Source organism: Oncorhynchus keta, chromosome 12 (assembly GCF_023373465.1).
Source record: "Oncorhynchus keta strain PuntledgeMale-10-30-2019 chromosome 12, Oket_V2, whole genome shotgun sequence".
Classification (NCBI taxonomy): Eukaryota; Metazoa; Chordata; class Actinopteri; order Salmoniformes; family Salmonidae; genus Oncorhynchus; species Oncorhynchus keta.
In genome coordinates this window covers 19,723,503-19,746,597 of record NC_068432.1, presented here as the reverse complement: position 1 = coordinate 19,746,597, position 23,095 = coordinate 19,723,503, and the positions used below count along the sequence as shown (strand labels likewise).

Here is a 23,095-nt window from a genome sequence, read left to right as displayed (position 1 = left end):
CACATCACACCCAGAGTGATGCTAGCTGTTTTTAGCGTTGATGTATTTTTAACTGGGGCGGCAGGGTAGCCTAGTGGTTAGAGTGTTGGACTAGTACCTGAAAGGTTGCAAGATTGAATCCCCGAGCTGACAAGGTAAAAATCTGTTGTTCTGCCATTGAACAAGGCACTTAACCCACTGTTCCTAGGCTGTCATTGAAAATAAGAATTTGTTCTTAACTGACTTGCCTAGTTAAATAAAGGTTAAAAAAAAGCTTTTCTTTGGCCTCACCTTTTGCTTTTGCATGACTCTTCAAGTTTTTTGACCTTTTCTGTTCTAGGAGTATTCGCAAAGGCCTGAACGATGGAGCGTCCAAGTTCAACAGAAATAAAAGCTGAGTGCAATGCGCACACAGCAGTGAAATGTGCTCAGGCACCTGGAAGGACAAACCCCTGGCCCACCGTCAGGCCCTTCTGGAGAGAACCCACCGTGAGAAAATCCTCCATAAAATCATCTCTCAGACTCGACCTGCTGCTTCAACAGAAAGCCGACGGCTGTGTAGCGTACTGAAATAGAAGGAGTTTGCATATTTTTTTATTTTCCCCTGGCTTCTTTTTCAGTCCTGAATGCATGATGGCTTTTCCGTGCAGAACGGCAGATGTTGAAGCTGATACTCATTGTATAGTAATGGTTCCCCTTTTCTTGATGTTTTGCTGAGGCGTTTCACACTTAAGAGGCAGTCACTGTTACCATAATGGCTCCTGGAAAGACTGGTGCCATTGTGTACCATTAAAACCATTGTGTATCACATCTGATCATAAATTAGCTACAGTAGGTTGGACTCAGATGTTCCTCTACTTACTGAATATCTCCCCTGATGAGCACTAGTCTAGTTCTCCACAGAATCACATAGCCTCACCAGAGACCAAATAAGGGGTCAATCTGTGCACCTAACGTAAGCCCAAAGGCCATTGTAAAGGTAGAGTACCAAACACATTTAAAACTGGACACTAAATCTAGCTACTCATCTGTCCATATTATTACTGACATCATCGGTCTGTGATCGATTTCTACATCTCCACTCAGCTGACAGCTCTGTGAAAAGAACATGCAGCCATTTGTTTTGATTGTCTGGGGTTGATTTGCTTGGCTATACTTCCCTCTGCTGGCGAAATGAAATGAAAATAGACTGCAAACGTTTGCCCCCCAAAATGACTGCGCTTCATTTTATGGCTAAGATGTACACACCGTTTCACATATTTATTCTCATATATTTATTCAATATTTTGATGAAATAACACTACTGATCAAGTCTTATCAAGTCTGATCAAGTCTGAAAAATACCACATTTCGGTTTAAGGAGTCCTTGTCAAGGGGCTCACATGATTTGACACACTAAGCGGGGATATTCAACTCTTACCCATCGACAGGATTTCACAAACTCGGTCCTCGGGACACCAAGTTTTGGTTTTTGCACTACACAGCACTACACAGCTACACTACACAGCTGTTTCAAATAATCAGTTAATCATCAAGCTTTGATTATTTGAATCAGCTGTGTAGTGTTAGGACAAAAAACAAAATGTGCACCCCTGATAATTAATTGCACCCACCTGGTGTCCAAGGTCTAAATCAGTCCCTGATTAGAGGGCAACAATGAAAAAATGCATTGGAACTGGCTTCGAGGTCCAGAGATGAGTTTAGCTGCACTAGAGCAGGGGTGTGAAACTCATTCCATGGAGGGCCGACTCTCTGTAAGTTTTTGGTTTTTCCTTTCAATTAAGACCATGACAACTCGGTGAGGCGAGTTCTTTACTAATTAGTGACCTTACTACATCAATCAAGGTCAAGGGTGAAGCGAAAATCCGCAGACACTCGGCCCTCTGTAGAATGAGTTTGACACATGTGGACTAGAGTTTTCAACATGATATCATAGGAAAACATAATCTTGGTATGTTTTTGAGAAAAGGTCAAATGTCACAGTAGCTATTGCTTTTCTCAGTACATCGCAGTCAATGGGAAAAGAAGAGTTTCACAGGGTTGATATTTTTCTCAATGCTTTGAAGTCAATGGGAAAAGATGAGTATCACAGTGTTGATTTTTCTTGTTTATCTCATGTCTCTCTCACTCTCTACCTTCTCTTGATACCACCTTCATTCTCTTCTCTTCTCTCTCTCTCTCTCTCTCTTTTGCAGCCCCTCCACCCTCTCTCACCCTCTCCGCCTCTCTCCCCATCCCTCCCCTTTCTCTTTCTCTCCCTCTTCCCCCTCAATTCCCTCTCCCTCCTTCTTTCCATTCCTCCCTCATCACTCTCTCTCAGGCCTCTGTCTGTCTGTAGTCTCTCTCTCCCCTCTACCCTCCCTCCTTCACCCTCTCCCTCTCTCTCTCCCCCTTTCCCACTCCCTCACTCTCCCCATTTTCTCTCTCCTCCCCCTCCATTCTCACTCCATCCTTCTTTCCCTGTCTCCCCTTTCTCTCATTTGTTGCTTCCTTTCCCTCCTCTCTTTCTCTCCTCTCTCCTACAGTCAGGCTGACAGACAGTTTTGAGTTTCAATCTAAAAAATAAAATAAAAAATAGAACAGTAATCTCTTCAGATTTCCTTCAAGAATTCATAACAAGGCTGATAGTTTCAAAAATAGAGGTCACAAATATGTACAATTTGGTAAGATTAAACCTTTTTAACCCTTCGAAACCCCCCTATGACACCCAATTATGTGACTTCCTGTAATCGCAGGAAGCTGGAATTCAATGTACGGCCTGCTGGGAACACACCCTAACGTTGCCCTGAGTTTCACGTCTTTACCTTAAGAATTTACCATTCTAAAGAGGATGGAAGACAGTGTTTTTGTGTAACTGTAGGCAGAGAATGAAGGACTATGTTGAGGATGAATTATGACACTTCCTGTTGCCACAGGAAGCTGAACCTCAACACAGTGCATTCCTATAAGGTCTCGATTAGTTGTATGCAAGGACGGTTAGCTAGCTCAATAGCAATTAACGAGGAGCATCATGGTTATGTAATTGCTGTGGGTAATGCTTTTATATGGAAGAAAAGCCTCGTTTTCTGTAGGACCCAACTTTTCACTGTGAAGAGTTAGTTTCACATGGTTAGATGTAGGCTTGCATTCATCGGGAGTGTCTGTTGAACACTGATGTCACTCAAAAGCACATTAACCCTTGGTCAGTCTTCAAGTAAGGCTTAACTTTCTGCCATGTAATGCGTGGAGGGGCAAAAGTATTAATTGTTCATTTGAATAAGGTTAGGGTTATGTCTAGGATTAAGGCTCTAAACCTAACCTTAACCCTCACTTCATCTCCACATCTTGGCTAAACCCTTCTGCCGGTGTCACTCAAAAGCACATTAACTCTAGGTTAGACTTCAAGTGAGGCCTACCTTTCTGTCATGTAATGGGGGGAGAGGCAAATTAATGAATTGTTAATTTGATTAAGTTTATGGTTATGTCTAGGGTTGAGGCCTATCCTTAACCCTAGCTGAATGTCCACTTCCAGCTCAACCCTAACCGAAACAGTAACCCTAACTCTAGCTTCTTGTCCACATTCCGGCTCAACCCTAACTCCAAGAGCTGAGTCAAGATTTGCAGGGCTAGGGTTAGGGTTAGTGTTATGGCTCAGGTTGAGCCGAGATGTGGACATGAAGCTAAGGTTAGGGTTAGGTTTAGGGGTGTTTAGAGTTTCTCCCTGCCTGCCTGTCTGTCTGTGAGTTTGTCTGTCTGCCTGCCATCTGCCTGTCTCTGTCATTCTGTCTGTGAATGGATATGTCCATCTGTCTGTCTGAGTCTTTTACAAATGTACCCATTGCAGCGCTATCTCTAACTTCTTTGCCCTGAATGCAATGTATTGACTTATGCGCCAATACCCTTGATGTATATCTATGCTTCAAGATCCTATCTGTGGTGGTGGGAAAGTGGAGAGAGGGATGGAGAGAGAGAGAGAGAGAGGAGGGTTTAATGTATGTGATGCCTTTATGAGTCCATATTGTGATATTACTCTTTCCCAATTGAATGCTATGTATTGACATAAGAATTAAACCTGTGACACTCATATTTTCCCATTGACTGCAATTTATTTACAAAAGATTAGATTGGTTGACGCTTATCTTTTCCTATTGACTTCAATGTATTCGAAGTAAGCATCAATGTTGTGACCCTAATCTTTCCACTTTGACTGAAATATATTGACATAAAGATCAACCCCGTGACACTCATATTTTCCCATTGACTGCAATGTATTGAGATAAACATCAACTACTGACATTTTACCTTTTGCAAAACAGGCCAGAATGACATTTTCAGACTGATAATGGACTGACAGTGTACATGAAACATTTAGAATAAATGTATCCAGGGAAAACCATATGAGTACACAATACATCCATACAGCATATTGCAGGTCAGTTGAGATATTCCAAAACATTCTCTGGGTACAACAACAGCTTATTCAGAGAGCCAGCATGCCCACCCAGTTTTTTTATGTTGAGAAGGCGAAAAAAAGCAGAGTGAAAAAATTGTGACCCTTTTCATTTGTAATTAGGCAGTGAAATGTGATCCCTCAGTGCAGAGAGAGAGAGGCAACCCCGAGCTCTGAGCTGGAGTCAATGGCTTCCAGATTTCCATCCTAACCTCCTCTGTCTAGACTTGACGTTGCTCTTTTCTCTACCCCCTCCCTCTCCTCTCCCCCTCTTCCCCTCTTCCCCTCCCTCCCTCCCTCATCCCTCCTTTCTATCTCCAGGTTGAAAAAACAGACTATTTACACAAAATGTCAAGAAGCCAGGAGATTCGGTTCTCTGCCCCCACCCCCCCACATCTTCTTCTCTCTCTCCCTCTCTCTATTTGTAGGGAGAGAGTGATCTGAGACACATTGTGGCAGGGCCAAATGTGAAAGTGTTGTAGCTCTCTCCCTCCTCTCACACAACACATGCCATCTAGGAGAGGCAAGAGTGACTTGTCCTGGGGGCCAGTGTGGGGTCACACAGACCCACCTCTTCACCCATCTGAACAGTCTAGCCCAGGTCCCCATCACTCAACACTAACCCCTTGACTACAGATGACATAGCTACTGAAAAATGCCCAAAAGTGCAACGTCAGCAACATTCATGCATTGTGAAAATTTAATTGAGCATATATTTTTAATGTGGAGACAAGGCAAATATGGTGATTAAGGACAACAGATCAACTGTTTTTGTTTCCTTCAACAGATCATTTGATTGTCTTCATTTAACCCAAAAGAGGTCAGTTCAAGGGTCCTGCTGGTATACGCAATAAGATATTGTACATAGGTCGCCATTGCAAATCAAGACTGTTAGCTGTCCGAGCTAAAGCCTAGATATTAGCTCTGGGGACTAACTTCACTATGCAAATGTCAGGCAATGCTACACATTTTGGTAGGCTAGCTCTGCGAACTAAGTGTTATACACAGGTACAACAAAACTATCTCAGACAGCACAGTGTCTTTGAGCCATCTGGGTACTTCTTCATATTGCTTGAGCCAGTGTTCATTCATGCCATCTGGTAGTTGTCAATTCTGCTTCAGCCTCACTGTGCCTCAAGCTACATACAGGAGGATTTCAATTCCCTAAATATTTAACTTTTGTTTGTTCAGAGCGAAGAATGATCTTCTACGTCTGCATTCTTTGTGTACATATGGTTTGATGTTTGTTTCCATGATTTGACTAAAGTGGAACGTCCTCTGCTTGACTGTCTGTCACAGGAAAGGAAACCGTGTCGCAGTCTGCCAAGATTCTGTTTACTGACTCACTGGGACAAGAGATACTGGGAGGAAGGTCATTGCAGTATTTCAAGCACACCTTACCTGGAAGCATTGCAGGCCTGGGACAAATGTATGCAAAATGCTTTTTAATATGTCTGATGCACTTGACCTAGCTTGGCCAGCACAATGGAACCAAAGAACAGTCCCAAACTTGAAAACTCCACCTCTGACTAGCTTGCACTCCGGTCAAGCTTAATCAAGTGCACCACAAGTAATTACAAGTACTGTATTTAACTAAGGTGCAGTAATGCCCTAATGTCAGATTACAATATACTATGTGATTCACAATTGAACTATCCATCTACCGAGACATTACTGGTGGGTGGATCTTTTCAGTGTGAAAGTGCTCATTATATTCCTCTGGTGTCTCTCATGTTGACAATGGTGCAAATGATTATAGAGCATCTAAAAAAATATGTACAATTGATTAAAGTTTTTGGGGCACAAGCAGTAAGTATAACTGTTCTCTGTGTTTTGGAGAAGGTAGGGATCAGAATGATTGAGGGTGTTCAAACAGAGGTGGGGCGAGGGGAAGAGGGGGAGGACAATGGAGAAGGGAGGACGGGGCCCTTCGTGCCTTTTGCGTCTCCCCTGACCCAGACTTGGGGGTCCATGTGTGTGTGTTTCTTTATATTATTTTTAAAATCCTCCTTCTCTGCATTTTATGTCACTGAAAGAATGTCTGGGTGCTGAGGGGATTGAGCCTTTGCTCGTGGTGCAGCATTCTGAAATGAGAGAGGGGGGAAAAAAGGGAAAGAGGGAAAGTTAGACTAAACCACAGAAATGTAAACATGTCTGGAGCTAAAATAACTTTGCTTTCATTGAAAACACCCCTCCGTCACAAACAGACTTCTGTGTTTTACACCCTGTCCAAAACGGTCACCAAAGGCCAGTTTGTTCTGCAGAAGGGTATTGTTTTACAAATAAAAACACAACAAGTATTTTCCTTTTGGAACCTTAAACCTTGAAAACAGAGTGCTGAAGTAGATATTACTAAAATAATCATTACTAAAGTGTGCTCTTGAGTAATAAAAGATTTGTGATTATTACCATGACCTTTTCTGTTTTTCAATGTTTGACAAATAATTATTTGTATCAATAATTGTGGTTATTTCAAAGACAAAAAACTTGCATGTTAATATGCATTAATATTTGGACACTTTTAACATTAAAGATGCACGATGCAGAAATTGCTCCACCATTTCCTGGTTGCAGAAATTCTAATTGTTTGCCTAATTTCAGTTTATGCAACAAAAATAAGCAAGTATAATGTAGAGAAACACTGTACCATCTAAACTGCTGTGAAATATCTTTTCCATAACCAAAAATATAAGCTGTTGTACAAAACCAAAAATAATAGATGTAAAAATGAAACTTAAGAATGGGAAGCATACAAATAGCACACATAGAACATATCTACTGCATCTTAGACTTGCTTTCAATGAAAATGACAGATCTATAACTCACATTTTTATGTGAATTTAGTCCGGTCACCAAAAAAGTTACATATTTAACATTTTATTTAAAATGTAAGTCAATGTCATTAACATAAAGTATTACAAATAATTTTGTGGTCATGTCCTATCATTGGGCCTTAGAATATATCTTGCTTATTGCTGTTGGTTATCACTTCTACTACATCTCTGCTCTAATGGACCTTATTGTTTTAATAGGGAAGGAGACCTCTCTCACCAGGACCTGATGCTTGACCTCACACTGTGGGGGAACTCTTTAAGCCTGGAGAGTTGGCAATTTGACACAATTATGTTATCATTCAAGTCAATTAGCTCTTTCCAGAAACTGGTCAAGCACAAACCAATCTTTGTCTCCAACTCCACCAAAGAACATTGGTGGTCTAGGCACAAGAGCTGGCATTCTTCAAGGTTCTGAAGGGGTTCACTGTAGCCTACACATTCCCATCCACACCCTACCTACCTGTCAATACATTAAATTCCACTTTCACAGGTTGAATCAAAATAGTTTTTACTATGTGATATGAATGAAGTAGTCACATGCCATCATTTTTAAACTATAGGCTTTTAACATATAGGCTACTTTATACTACAAATGCAGTATACATTTACACATACTAGAAAAGCATGCTCACTAAAACAGATTTAGATTAAAAATCTGTTTTTTCAAAAGAGGTAGTCGTGATAAATAACATTCAGAGATAACAAACAAAAAGTTATTGTGCGCTCTCTGTCTCTCTCTCGCTCACGCTTTCTCTCTCTCACGTGCGCACAGTGGTGTGTTGTGTATGACTTGCCTCCATTCTCCAATATCATAGTAGTAGATGCCGTTTGGCCGCATTGAACCAGCAGTTAGTTCATTGAGACAACAAAAAAACTAAAACCTCGTTCTTTATTTTTTCCCTCGGTGTGGCACCTTCTGTTTCCTTCACCGAAAACGATTCAACGTTTCACGACCAAACTGTAAGTCGAAGCGTTATTATCAAAACTTTTACAACTAAAAGTTGATGTATCGGTTTGTGCCTGTTTCGCCGTAGCTGATCTGGACCGAGCAGCTTTATCTCAATTATAGTGTATTACATTATAAAGTTTCTATCAAACTTTTTCAATGGAAAAGTTTGTAGTGAATTTTAGGAAGGGAGGGCATTGAGCATGTTCAATGATGATGCATTATGCCCCGAAGTGATGGTCCGCGAGTGACAGTTGACAGGTCAGATAGTTTGTTCGCTCCCTGATGAGTAGGCTAGCTACATTTATATCAGACCTTTTAGTGAAACAATTGCAAAGAAACCAAAGGTCAATTAGAAACTATAATTTTAAATGATGAATTGTCATTAGTTCATAACATTACAAGTTTCCAATTTCTGAAGCATTTTTAAGAATAAAGAAAGTCCTAAAGGAGATCAAATAAGTAGACTAAATAGGTTAGAATGACTTCAAATACAATGTGTTATTGTTCTCTTAAAAAGTCTACCATCCTGTATCAAAACCTTTCACATGAGAAGGTTGAATTTCAATTGAGTATGCTATGGATTTGTCACGTAGCCTACTATTATTGATGCAATACTGACAAAAGTTGCTGTGGATATGTGGTAATTGTGGGCTATTTTTAGTATTATCTTCAGTGGGGTTTGAGTCTAACATTTCATAGAACATAACAACAATCTGACAATTAGGCCTATATGATGTTTGGATTTTTTAAAAACTAAGCTTAATGCAACAACAGATTTATGGGGATTTTCATAGACTATTCTTCAATATTCCTGGAATATTGAGCAGCCAAGGCCAATTTACTCATTTACTAATCATAATGATTAGTATACGATAGCTCTAGTTATGATCAATACGAGACTGCAACAAACTAACACAACTTACAACTGAAATTGTCTCCCTGTATAATAATATCAACAATGTGAATACTTGTTCACCACTGACTGCTAAATCAGGTTCACAGGTTCACACAGAGGGATTCTTGGTAGACTTAAACAAATCTACTTTGAAACAAAAGTATACACCTCAAACACATGGTTATTGGCTTAAAAAAAGAAGACGCCTGTACCATGTCAGGCATAGAGTTAAAATGTATTCCATTTTGAGGTTGCATCCAAATATTCTACTTTATATACATCACAGAAGATTGAAATATATCAAAACTGTTTAACATCAAAACACCGGATTTTCATCTGTTTTTTATAAAGCATTATTTATTAAGTATGATATTATGAAAAATATGAATAACATTCCACCCATGAGACTATAGATGGTGCTTTTGGTCATTGACCACAGGACAGGGCTATGAGATGTCTCCCACGCTACCTCCGGAGGTAGTGTGGGAGACATCAACACCACATACTCCCCTCTGAGTCGTACAGTAAAGACAACGGCTCTCCCACACCACATGTCCCTGCAAGACAGCATTTTTGCTCTGTTAGCCAAATTGAAGGCTTTTAAAATACCCACACATTTGTGAATAATTGCATTAATCAAGTGTGCAACATTATGTGCAATATGGTTAAGATGAGAAGCTCCTGTATAGTTTGATTTGCTATCATTATTTTGTTTTGTCTATATACTATGGTATTTACGGTACGCTAATAGCTGCATTCACACATGAAGCAGCAAATAAAAGATTTAGATGCAAAATACAAGGCTAGTGTAAACAGAGAAGTTGCAAATCTGAGGATGAAGAGAATCCACCATAAGGAAATATACATAGCCTATGTCTTTCATTTATCAGTTAAATAACGAGTTATCAGTCCATCAGCTGCTTTTATAATGAGAACAGTACAGTACTGTCATAATTTTTAAAACTTAGCTTTCAGTGCAGAATCACAAGTTATTATATCTATTTATAATTAAATCTACACAGTGATTTATATAGTGGGCAGTGAAGTTCGACATACAGTATATTTTAAAAACATCACATTCGACTCGTAATGAGACTAAGCAATTAGCCTATTAAAATGTTTATCTGACTCCATAAAGATAATTAAAATATACAGTACAAGCAAGCATTAGGCAATGAGTTGATGCTGACTAGCAGGAATTGGTCTGAGAATTGTCTATATCAAAGGCAGATATTTAATTAACATTATCCAATGAATGATAACATTATACAAGGCATAAACCTAAAGTTACAAGCATTAACAAGCATTACAAAGCATACTTCTAGGCATATACACTACCGTTCAAAAGTTTGGGGTCACTTAGAAATGTCATTGTTTTTGAAAGAAAAGCACATTTTTATCCATTAAAATAACATCAAATTGATCGGAAATACAGTGTAGACATTGATAATGTTGTAAATGACGATTGTAGCTGGAAACGGCAGATATTTTTATGGAATATCTACATAGGTGTACAGAGGCCCATTAAATAATAACAGCAACCATCACTCCTGTGTTCCAATGGCACGTTGTGTTAGCTAATCCAAGTTTATAATTTTAAAAGGCTAATTGATCATTAGAAAACCCTTTTCAATTATGTTAGCACAGTTGAAAACTGTTGTACTGATTAAAGAAGCAATAAAACTAGCCTTCTTTAGAATAGTTGAGTATCTGGAGAATCAGCACTGGCTCTAACCAGAATAGAAAAGGGAGTTGGTGGCCCCCTGTGCACAACTGAGCAAAAGGACAAGTACATTAGAGTGTCTAGTTTGAGAAACAGACGCCTCACAAGTCCTCAACTGGCAGCTTTATTAAATTATACCCGCAAAACACCAGTCTCAATGTCAACAGTGAAGGGGCGACTCCGGGATGCTGGCCTTCTAGGAAGAGTTGCAAAGTTAAAACCATATCTCAGACTGGCCAATAAAAAGAAAAGATTAAGATGGGCAAAAAAACACAGACACTGGACAGAGGAACTCTGCCTAGAAGTCCAGCATCCCGGAGTCACCTCTTCACTGTTGATATTGAGACTGGTGTTTTGCGGGTACTATTTAATGAAGCTGTCAGTTGAGGACTTGTGAGGCGTCTGTTTCTCAAACTAGACACTCTAATATACTTGTCCTCTTGCTCAGTTTTGCACCGGGGCCTCCCATTCCATTTTATTTTGGTTAGAGACAGTTTGCGCTGTTCTGTGAAGGGAGCAGTATACAGTGTTGTATGAGATCTTCAGTTTCTTGGCAATTTCTCTCATGGAATAGCCTTCATTTCTCAGAACAAGAATAGACTGACGAGTTTCAGAAGAAAGTTCCTTGTTTCTGGCCAGTTTGAGCCTGTAATTGAACTCACAAATGCTGATGCTCCAGATGTTCAACTAGTCTAAAGAAGGTAAGTTTTATTGCTTCTTTAATCAGTACAACAGTTTTCAGCTGTGCTAACATAATTACAAAAGGTTTTCTAATGATCAATTAGCCTTTTAAAACGATAAACTTGGATTAGCTAACACAATGTGCCATTGGAACGCAGGAGTGATTGTTGCTGATAATGGGCCCCTGTACACCTATGTAGATATTCCATTAAAAATCTGCCGTTTCCAGCTACAATAGTCATTCACAACATTAACAGTGTCTACACTGTATTTGTGATAAATTTGAAGTTATTTTAATGGACAAAAAATGTGCTTTTCTTTCAAAAACAATGACATTTCTAAGTGACCCCAAACTTTTGAACGGTAGTGTAGATCCTAAGGTTAACTTAGAAGACAAAGCATGAACAAAGAGATGCCTATTAGGCCAGAGGCCTAGAAGCCTAGGAAATGAGGATGGTCATACAACCTTCCTCCATGGACTGGAACCAGGATAAGCGAGCGAACGAAGGTATTTCATTCCATTTATAACATCTGAAGGTGCAACCTTTCAAACCCAAAACCAACCACCACTGACCAATCAAATGATACCAATTTTACAATAACCTAAACACTGCCAGGCCCGATCTCCACAGGATGTCACAGCATTTAAAGGCTTGTGTGGGAGATCAGACTAATGTAAATAAGACAGAATTCCTGAGAAGACAATGAAAACCTTTGCATAATACAGTCATTCAGAGTCCACCCTGTACAGATACAAGTAACCATAGAGATAATACGTCCATATAAATAGCATCACAGTTATCCTCAGTGGACACGTTTCAGGGCGATATCAAACATGGATACTATATCATTATTCAGTCACATTAGTCAGTCCTCTAGATACTGTAAAAGAGAGATACACAATGGTGAATAGTCCTTGGGCATTGTCCTTTGTGCTTTCCTTGTGTTCCTGGACCATTTGCATTGCTGCTCCAGGTGACAGAGAGCACATAAATTATGGCCAAACCTACATTTATAGAGATGATCAACTGTTTATAAGCCATTTATAACACAATAATGTATAGATATATACATTAATACATTTTTTTAAACTACTTTTGAACCAGTATAAACTATATAAGATATTTCCACAATATCATGTCTTAAAATTTCCTCCAATCAACTTTTTCTTCTCAAGGCTAGTAGTTAAGGCCCATTTATCCCACATACACATACACGTAACACACACAGCCACTAACACCCCAGACCATTCTGCATAATTAAATCATTTACGGCTGTTTTGTAAGCTTATGTCTTGGTGATTTATGTGGTGGGGATCGCTTCTGCAACATCTGGTTTACTCCTTTATCGTATAAAAATGTAGATCACCATTCCAAAGGCAACATTTAACATTGGGTTGCCAGGTCTTTTCCGGCCCATGTGTCACGTCTTCTGAATTAGATTTTGGCGGAACATTTACCCAGTAGGCTCTTTGTTTCTGAGTGAAATAACTGATCCAATAATTCAACAAAGTGCATGTTCAAAAATTATGACTTCGATTTAGTTTTTTTATTTACTCGTAATTCCAAAATTGGTTACTTATGGGTAATTCCACATTAACGGAATTACGTTTGACTCAGTTTTTTTACTATAAATGTATGGCAAACAAAAAACATTGATTTCAAAGTTTAACAAACCATACAACTCTATACACACAGACTTATTTTAATAATTTATATCAAAAATTTTACAAAAACAAATTTAGTGGAAGAACTGTGCAGACGCTAACTTAGGTATCATAATTCTATAAGAAGTCAAAAGAAAAATTACAGCTGAGCAAAGCTTATGAAAGAAACGATCTGTAGAGGCTTATTTCCATAGCCTAATATTAGGAATGTGGGTACAACCTACCTACAACGTATAGAAGTCTTAGGCCTAATAATAGAGGAAGATTAGGCAAAAATGCTAATTATTGAATAATTCTGGGGACAGCAGAGTTGTGTACTCTGCAGCCAGGCTCTTTATGATTTGGTCAATAGAGGGCGATACCATTATATATCACAATGTTTTATGGGTACTTAGTCAAGATAGGACAAAGGTTGACATCGCCCAACTGTACTCAGTACTGTACTGTGTTGTACTGTATTGTACTGTACTATAATGTACTCTACTCACTGTACTGTGCTCTAACTAGTGTACTGTACTGTGCTATCCAAACTTGTGAAACATACGTCTATAATAGGTTCAGATTTGGTCCAGTCTGGTCTGTCTGTGGACATTAACATCAAGACCAGGGTGGACGTTCCAAATTTCAACTACTTTTCAACATCCATGGATATCAAATCAAATCAAAATTGTATTAGTCACGTGCGCCGAATACAACAGGTGTAGACATTACAGTGAAATGCTTACTTACGAGTCCCTAACCGACAGTGCAGTTTCAAAAAATACAGATAAGAATAACAGATAAAAGTAACAAGTAATTAAAGAGCAACAGTAAAAAATAACAATATATACAGGGGGGTGCCAGTACAGAGTCAATGTGCGGGGGCACCGGTTAGTTGAGGTTAGAGGTCAACCGATTAATCTGGCCGATTAATTAGGGGCGATTTCAAGTTTTCATAAAAATCGGAAATCGGTATTTTTGGGCGCTGATTCTGCCGATTTTTTAAATGTATTTATTATATATATATATATTTTGATATACCTTTATTTAACTAGGCAAGTCAGTTAAGAACACATTTTTATTTTCAATGACGGCCTAGGAACGGTGGGTTAACTGCCTTGTCAGCTCGGGGAACCAATCTTGCAGTTAACTAGTCCAACGCTCTAACCACCTGCCTCGCATTGTACTCCATGAGGAGCCTGTAACGTCGTTCTTCGTTTGTCGAAAGAGAGTCGGACCGAAATGCAGCGTAGTGGTTACTCATGACTTTAATAGAAAAAGTGACACATGAAATAACGATACAAAATAACAAAACAACAAACGGAACGTGAAACCTAATTACAGCCTATCTGGTAAAACTACACAGAGACAGGAACAATCACCCACGAAATACACAGCGAAACCAGGCTACCTAAATACGGTTCCCAATCAGAGACAACGAGAATCACCTGACTCTGATTGAGAACCGCCTCAGGCAGCCAAGCCTATACAACACCCCTAATCAGCCGCGATCCCACATACTACAAACCCCAATACGAACATACAATATAACATAAACCCATGTCACACCCTGGCCTGAATCAAATAATAAAGAAAACACAAAAACTAAGACCAAGGCGTGACAGAGCCTGCCTGTTACGCGAATGCAGTGGAAGCCAAGGTAAGTTGCTAGCTAGCATTAAACAATCAAGCAATCATAATCACTAGTTATAACTACACATGGTTGAGGATATTACTAGTTTATCTAGTGTGTCCTGCGTTGCATATAATTGATGCAACGCTGGGGGATGATTTAACAAAAGCGCATTTGTGAAAAAAGCACAATCGTTGGACGACTGTACCTAACCATAAACACCAATGCCTCTCTTAAAATCAATACACAGAAGTATACAGTGCCTTGCGAACGTATTTGGCCCCCTTGAACTTTGCGACCTTTTGCCACATTTCATGCTTCAAACATAAAGATATAAAACTGTATTTTTTTGTGAAGAATCAACAACAAGTGGGACACAATCATGAAGTGGAACGACATTTATTGGATATTTCAAACTTTTTTAACAAATCAAAAACTGAAAAATTGGGCGTGCAAAATTATTCAGCCCCCTTAAGGTAATACTTTGTAGCGCCACCTTTTGCTGCGATTACAGCTGTAAGTCGCTTGGGGTATGTCTCTATCAGTTTTGCACATCGAGAGACTGAAATTTTTTTCCATTCCTCCTTGCAAAACAGCTCGAGATCAGTGAGGTTGGATGGAGAGCATTTGTGAACAGAAGTTTTCAGTTCTTTCCACAGATTCTCGATTGGATTCAGGTCTGGACTTTGACTTGGCCATTCTAACACCTGGATATGTTTATTTTTTAACCATTCCATTGTAGATTTTGCTTTATGTTTTGGATCATTGTCTTGTTGGAAGACAAATCTCCGTCCCAGTCTCAGGTCTTTTGCAGACTCCATCAGGTTTTCTTCCAGAATGGTCCTGTATTTGGCTCCATCCATCTTCCCATCAATTTTAACCATCTTCCCTGTCCCTGCTGAAGAAAAGCAGGCCCAAACCATGATGCTGCCACCACCATGTTTGACAGTGGGGATGGTGTGTTCAGGGTGATGAGCTGTGTTGCTTTTACGCCAAACATAACGTTTTGCATTGTTGCCAAAAAGTTCAATTTTGGTTTCATCTGACCAGAGCACCTTCTTCCACATGTTTGGTGTGTCTCCCAGGAGGCTTGTGGCAAACTTTAAACAACACTTTTTATGGATATCTTTAAGAAATTGCTTTCTTCTTGCCACTCTTCCATAAAGGCCAGATTTGTGCAATATACGACTGATTGTTGTCCTATGGACAGTCTCCCACCTCAGCTGTAGATCTCTGCAGTCCATCCAGGGTGATCATGGGCCTCTTGGCTGCATCTCTGATCAGTCTTCTCCTTGTATGAGCTGAAAGTTTAGAGGGATGGCCAGGTCTTGGTAGATTTGCAGTGGTCTGATACGCCTTCCATTTCAATATTATCGCTTGCACAGTGCTCCTTGGGATGTTTAAAGCTTGGGAAATCTTTTTGTATCCAAATCCGGCTTTAAACTTCTTCACAACAGTATCTCGGACCTGCCTGGTGTGTTCCTTGTTCTTCATGATGCTCTCAGCGCTTTTAACGGACCTCTGAGACTATCACAGTGCAGGTGCATTTATACGGAGACTTGATTACACACAGGTGGATTGTATTTATCATCATTAGTCATTTAGGTCAACATTGGATCATTCAGAGATCCTCACTGAACTTCTGGAGAGAGTTTGCTGCACTGAAAGTAAAGGGGCTGAATAATTTTGCACGCCCAATTTTTTCAGTTTTTGATTTGTTAAAAAAGTTTGAAATATCCAATAAATGTCGTTCCACTTCATGATTGTGTCCCACTTGTTGTTGATTCTTCACAAAAAAATACAGTTTTATATCTTTATGTTTGAAGCCTGAAATGTGGCAAAAGGTTGCAATGTTCAAGGGGGGCGAATACTTTTGCATGGCACTGTATATTTTGAAACCTGCATATTTAGCTAAAAGAAATTCAGGTTAGCAGGCAATATTAACCAGGTGAAATTGTGTCACTTCTCTTGTATTCATTGCACGCAGAGTCAGGGTATATGCAACAATTTGGGCAGCCTGGCTCATTGCGAACTAATTTGCCAGAATTTTATGTAATTATGACATAACATCGAAGGTTGTGCAATGTAACAAGAATATTTAGACTTAGGGATGCCACCCATTAGATAAAACATCCAACTGTTCCGTATTTCACTGAAATAATAAAAGTTTTGTTTTTGAAATGATAGTTTCCGGATTTGACCATATTAATGAACAAAGGCTCGTATTTCTGTGTGTTATTATGTTAGAATTAAATCTATGATTTGATAGAGCAGTCTGACTGAGCGACGGTAGGCAGCAGCAGGCTCGTAAGCATTCATTCAAACAGCACTTTTGTGCGTTTTTCCAGCAGCTTTTCACAAGTACAGCGCTGTTTACGACTTCAAGCCTATCAGCCCAATGGCTGGTGTAACCGATGTGAAATGGCTAGCTGATGAGCGGGGTGCGCGCTAATAGCGTTTCAAACGTCACTCGCTCTGAGACTTTGAGTAGTTATTCCCCTTGGCTGTTGTCGATGTGTTCCTGGTTCGAGCCCAGGTAGGGGCGAGGAGAGGGACGGAAGCTATACTGTTACACTTGCAATACTATAGTGCCTATAAGAACATCCAATAGTCAAAGGTACATGAAATACAAATGGTATAGAGAGAAATAGTCCTATAAATACTATATTAACTACAACCTAAAACCTTTTACCTTGGAATATTGAAGTCTCATGTTAAAAGGAACCACCAACTTTCATATGTTCTCATGTTCTGAGCAAGGAACTCAAACGTTAGCTTTTTTACATGGCACATATTGCACTTTTACTTTTACATATTGCACTTTGTTTTTGCATTATTTAAACCAAATTGAACATATTTCATTATTTATTTGAGGCTAAATGGATTTTTATTGATGTATTATATTAAGTTAAAATAAGTGTTCATTCAGTATTGTTGTAATTGTCATTATTACAAATACATTTTTTTAAATCAGATTTTTTTGGTCATCCAATAATCGTATCGGTATTGGCGTTGAAAAATCATAATCGGTCGACCTCTAGTTGAGGTAGTATGTACATGTAGGTAGAGTTAATTAAAGTGACTATGCATAGATGACAACAGATAGTGGCAGTGGTGTGGAGGGGGGCAATGCATATTGTCTGCGTAGCCATTTGACTAGATGTTCAGGAGTCTTATGGCTTGGGGGTAGAAGCTGTTTAGAAGCCTCTTGGACCTAGACTTGGCGCTATATGGTACCGCTTGCCATGTGGTAGGGTTAGTGGTCCTTCTGTAGCTCAGTTGGTAGAGCATGGCGCTTGTAATGCCAGGGTAGTGGGTTCGATCCCCGGGACCACCCATACGTAGAATGTATGCACACATGACTGTAAGTCGCTTTGGATAAAAGCGTCTGCTAAATGGCATATATTATTATTATTATATTGGTAGCAGAGAGAACAGTCTATGACTAGAGTGGCTGAAGTCTTTGACAATTTTTAGGGCCTTCCTCTGACACCTCCTGGTATAGAGGTCCTGGATGGCAGGCAACTTGGCCACAGTGATGTACTGGGCCGTTCGCACTACCCTCCGTAGTGCCTTGCGGTTGGAGGCCAAGCAGTTGCCATACCAGGCAGTGATGCAACCAGTTAGGATGCTCTCGATGGTGCAGCTGTAGAACGTTATGAGGATCTCAGGACCCATGCCAAATCTTTTCAGTCTGGGGGGAGAATAGGTTTTGTTGTGCTCGCTTCACAACTGTCTTGGTGTGCTCGAACCATGTTAGTTTGTTGGTGAGGTGGACATCAAGGAACTTGGAGCGCTCAACCTGCTCCACTGCAGTCCCGTCGATGAGAATGGGGGAGTGCTCGGTCCTATTTTTCCTGTAGTCCACAATCATCTCCTTTGTCTTGATCACGTTGAGGGAGAGGTTGTTGTCCTGGCACCACATGGCCAGCTCTCTGACCTCCTCCCTATAGGCTGTCTCGTTGTTTTCGGTGATCAGGCCTATCACTGGTGTGTCATCGGCAAATTTAATGATGGTGTTGGAGTCGTGCCTGGCTGTGCAGTCATGAGTGAACAGGGAGTAAAGGAGGGGGCTGAGCACACACCCCTGAGGGGCACCTGTGTTGAGGATCAGCGTGGCGGGTGTGTTGTTACCTACCCTTACCACTGGGGGCGGCCCGTCAGGAAGTCCAGGATCCAGTTGTAGAGGGAGGTGTTTAGTCCCAGGGTCCTTAGCTTATTGATGTGCTTTGAGGGCGCTATGATGTTGAACGCTGAGCTCTAGTCTATGAATAGCATTCTCACATAGGTGTTCCTTTTGTCCAGGTGGGAAAGGGCAGCGTGACTGCATTATCTGTGGATCTGTTGGGGCGGTATGCAAATTGGAGAGGATCCAAGGTTTCTGGAATGATGGTGTTGATGTGAGCCATGACCAGCCTTTCAAAGCACTTCATGGCTACAGACATGAGTGCTACGGGGCGGTAGTCATTTAGGCAGGTTACCTTAGTGTTCTTAGGCACAGGCACTATGGTGGTCTGCTAAAATATGTTGGTATTACAAACTCGGACAGGGAGAGGTTGAAAATTTCAGTGAAGACACTTACAGTACACGTCCTGGTAATCCGTCTGGCTACTACGGCCTTGTGAATGTTTACCTGTCTAAAGGTCTTACTCACATCGGCGGCGAGAGCGTGATCACATAGTCTTCTGGTACAGCTGGTGCTCTCATGCATGTTTCAGTGTTATTTGCCTCGAAGCAGCTCGTGTCACTGGGCAGCTCTCGGCTGTGCTTACCTTTGTAGTCTGTAATGGTTTGCAGGCCCTGCCACATCCGATGTGCGTCAGAGCCGGTGTAGTACGAATCGATATCAGTCCTGTATTGACGCTTCGCTTGTTTGATGGTTTGTCAGAGGGCAGTATTTCTTATTAGCTTCTGGCTTAGAGTTCCGCTCCTTGAAAGTAGCAGCTCTAGCCTTTAGCTCAGTGCGGATGCTGCCTGTAATCCATGGCTTCTGCTTGGGTTATGTACATATGGTCACTATGGGGACGGAGTCATCAATGCACTTATTGATTAAGCCAATGACAGAAGTGCTGTACTCCTCAATGCCATTGGAGGAATCCCGGGAACATATTCCAGTCTGTGCTAGCAAAACAGTCCTGTATCTTAGCATCTGCTTCATCTGACCACTTTTTTATTGATCTAGTCACTGGTGCTTCCTGCTTAATTTTGGCTTGTAAGCAGGAATCAGGAGGATGGAATTATGGTCAGATTTGCCAAATGGAGAGCAAGGGAGAGCTTTGTATTCATTTCTGTGTGTGGAGTATAGGTGGTCCAGAGTTATTTTCCCTCTGGTTGCACATTTAACATGCTGATAGAAATTTGGTAAAACTGATTTAAGTTTCCCTGCATTAAAGTCACCGGCTACTAGGAGCGCCCCCTCTGGGTGAGCTTTTTCTCACTTGCTTATCGCGGAATACAGCTCATTCAATGCTATCTTAGTGCAAGCCTCGGACTGTGGTGGTATGTAAACAGCTACAAAGATTATAGGTGAAAACTCTCTCTGTAGGTAATGTGGTCTGCAGCTTATCATGAGAAACTCTACCTCAGGTGAGCAATAGCTCGAGCCTTCCTTAGATATCGTGCACCAGCTGTTGTTTTAAAAAATACATAGACCTTGTCTTACCAGATGCCGCTGTTGTATCGTATAGCCAGCCAGCTGTATGTTGATATTGTTGTCGTTCAGCCATGTCTCCACAAAGCATAAGATGTTACAGTTTTTAATGTCCCGTTGGACATAATAACTTGTCCATTTTATTGTCCAAAGATGGCATGTTTGCTAGCAGAATTGAGAGTGGGGATTTATTCGATCGCCTCCGACTCCTCAGATGGCAGCCCGCCCTCCAGCCTCTCTTTCTCCACCTCCTCTTCACGCAGATCACTGGGGACGGGGCCAATGTTCCCAAGGGAGCCGTATATCTTCCACCTCGGGCTCGTCAGATTTTTGAAAGAAGAAAAAGGATTCTGCTAGTCCGTGGTGAGTAATCACAGTCCTGATGTCTAGAAGTTATTTTTCGGTCATAAGAGACGGTAGCGGCAACATTATATTCAAAAAATGTAACAAAATAAGTTACAAACAATGCAGATAAACAAACAAAAAACACAATCGGTTGGGGACACATAAAACGTCTGCCTTCTGCTCTGGCGCCATCTTAGTGTGATGGTGGTGTCAGTCGGGGGCTCAGTGGGTGAAGATGCTGGTTACAGTAAACGGAAAGAGAGGGGGCTTATTGCCACAGACCTCACAATATTATCATAATACTTAGGTGCCGATACAATATGTATTGTGATTCTCACAAATCACCTGATTCTCACAATGTATTGCGATTCGACACTGCGATTCTATTCCGATTTGATGTTCCAAACTTATTGCTCACTATATGTCTGCTGAAGAGAGATGAGAGAGAGTATAAGAATGTTTTGATCAGTCATTGAAATAAAAGTGCTGAAAACATGTTGGCTCACTATTTTAAAACAAGTTGGACAGCAAGCTATATGATACAAATTCTGCTGTTTTGGCACAGGTACAGCTGGCTAAAGATGGCTAACGTTACCTACAGTAGAACATTTTTTTAAATATATATATGTACAGTACATTCGGAAAGTATTCAGACCCCTTGACTTTTTCCACATTTTGTTACATTACAGCCTTATTCTAAAATGTATTAAATATTCATTTATTCTCAGCAATCTGCACATAATACTCCATAATTATATTATTTACATAAGTATTCAGACCCTTTGCTATGAGACTCGAAATTGAGCTCAGGTGCATCCTGTTTCCATTGATCATCCTTGAAATGTTTCTACAACTTGATTGGAGTCCACCTGTGGTAAATTCAATTGATTGGAGATGATTTGGAAAGACACACACCTGTCCATATAAGGTCCCACAGTTGACAGTGCATGTCAGAGCAAAAACCAAGCCATGAGGTTGGAGGAATTGTCCATAGAGCTCCGAGACAGGATTGTGTCGAGCCACAGATCTGGGGAAGGGTACCAAAACATTTCTGCGGCATTGAAGACCCCCAAGAACACAGTGGCCTCCATCATTCTTAAATTGAATACATTTGGAATCACCAAGACTCTTCCTAGAGTATGTGGAGATGGGATAACCTTCCAGAAGGACAACAATCTCTGCATCACTCCACCAATCAAGCCTTTATGATAGTGGCCAGACATAAGCCACTCCTCAGTAAAAGGCTCATGACAGCCCACTTGGAGTTTGACAAAAGGCAACTGAAGGACTCTCAGACAAATAGAAACAAGACTTTTCTCTTTGGCCTGAATGCCAAGCGTCACGTCTGGAGGAAACCTGGCACCATCCCTACAGTGAAGCATGGTGGTGACAGCTTCATGCTGTGGGGATGTTTTTCAGCGGCAAAGACTGGGATAATAGTCAGGAACAAGGGAAAGATGAACGGAGCAAAGAACAAGGGAGATTCTTGATGAAAACCTGCTTCAGGGATCTCAGGACCTCAGACTGGGGCAAAGGTTCACCTTCCAACAGGACAAGGACCCTAAGCACACAGCCAAGACAACACAAGAGTGGCTTCGGTACAAGTCTCAGAATGTCCTTGAGTGGCCCATCCAGAGCCCTGACCGGAACGCGATCGAAAATCTCTGGAGAGACCTGAAAATAGCTGTGCAGCGACGCTCCCCATTCGACCTGACAGAGCTTGAGAGGATCTACAATGAAAAATGGGAGAAACTCCCCAAATACAGGTGGGCCAAGCTTGTAGCATCATACCCAAGAAGACTCAAGGCTGTAATTGCTGCATAAGGTGCTTCAACAAAGTACTGAGTAAAAGGTCTGAATACTTATGTAAATGTAACGTTTCAGTTGATATTTTCTCATAAATTAGTAAAATTTTAAAAAACCTGTTTCTGCTTTGTCATTATGGGGTGTGGTGTCTAGATGAATGAGGGGGAAAAAACTATTTAATCCATTTTAGAATAAGGCTGTAATGTACTTTCCTATTGCATGTGTATGTAATAGAATAAACGTGTCAAAAACGAATGAAGACATGAATAAATGCATTTCTATAGCTTACAAAATGCTTGAGTACCAAGATAGCTGCACAGGGGCTTCAATACAGTCATGTCATTCATCCAGAATTTATACACATCATTGGTACCGCCCAGGGGTGGAATTAGGGAAAAATCACTCGAAAAACTCACCACTGTCGGAGCACCTGGCAGACAGCTTATACAATTCAACCTCTGCTTATGCCCCAGCCGCCACAGATGCCTCGATATTGAGCAACACTTACTGAATGAGTGCGAAAAAG

At 40.7% G+C, this 23,095-nt stretch overlaps 1 protein-coding gene and 1 long non-coding RNA gene across 7 annotated transcripts in view; both read left to right on the top strand.

Moving 5' to 3' along the window:
• The first annotated feature begins 1,608 nt into the window (after positions 1-1,608).
• Positions 1,609-6,217, top strand: LOC118391673 (uncharacterized). Of its 2 annotated transcripts, XR_004827191.2 has the most exons (4): positions 1,609-1,733; positions 1,825-1,930; positions 5,196-5,228; positions 5,708-6,217. It is a non-coding gene; the product is annotated as an uncharacterized LOC118391673 (long non-coding RNA). The 2 variants fall into 2 exon arrangements; XR_004827190.2 differs by lacking the exon at positions 1,825-1,930.
• A 1,825-nt stretch (positions 6,218-8,042) lies between these two features.
• LOC118383479 (transcriptional regulator Erg-like) overlaps positions 8,043-23,095 on the top strand; it is a 106,430-nt gene continuing 91,377 nt past the window's right edge. For 3 of the 5 annotated variants that reach the window (XM_052457821.1, XM_052457820.1, XM_052457817.1), the window contains exon 1: positions 8,043-8,202. The gene's annotated coding sequence lies outside the window, so the exon portion shown is untranslated. Of the gene's footprint in view, positions 8,203-20,632; positions 20,782-23,095 lie in introns of all 5 variants that reach the window. The other 2 variants (XM_052457818.1, XM_052457823.1) reach the window with 2 other exon arrangements.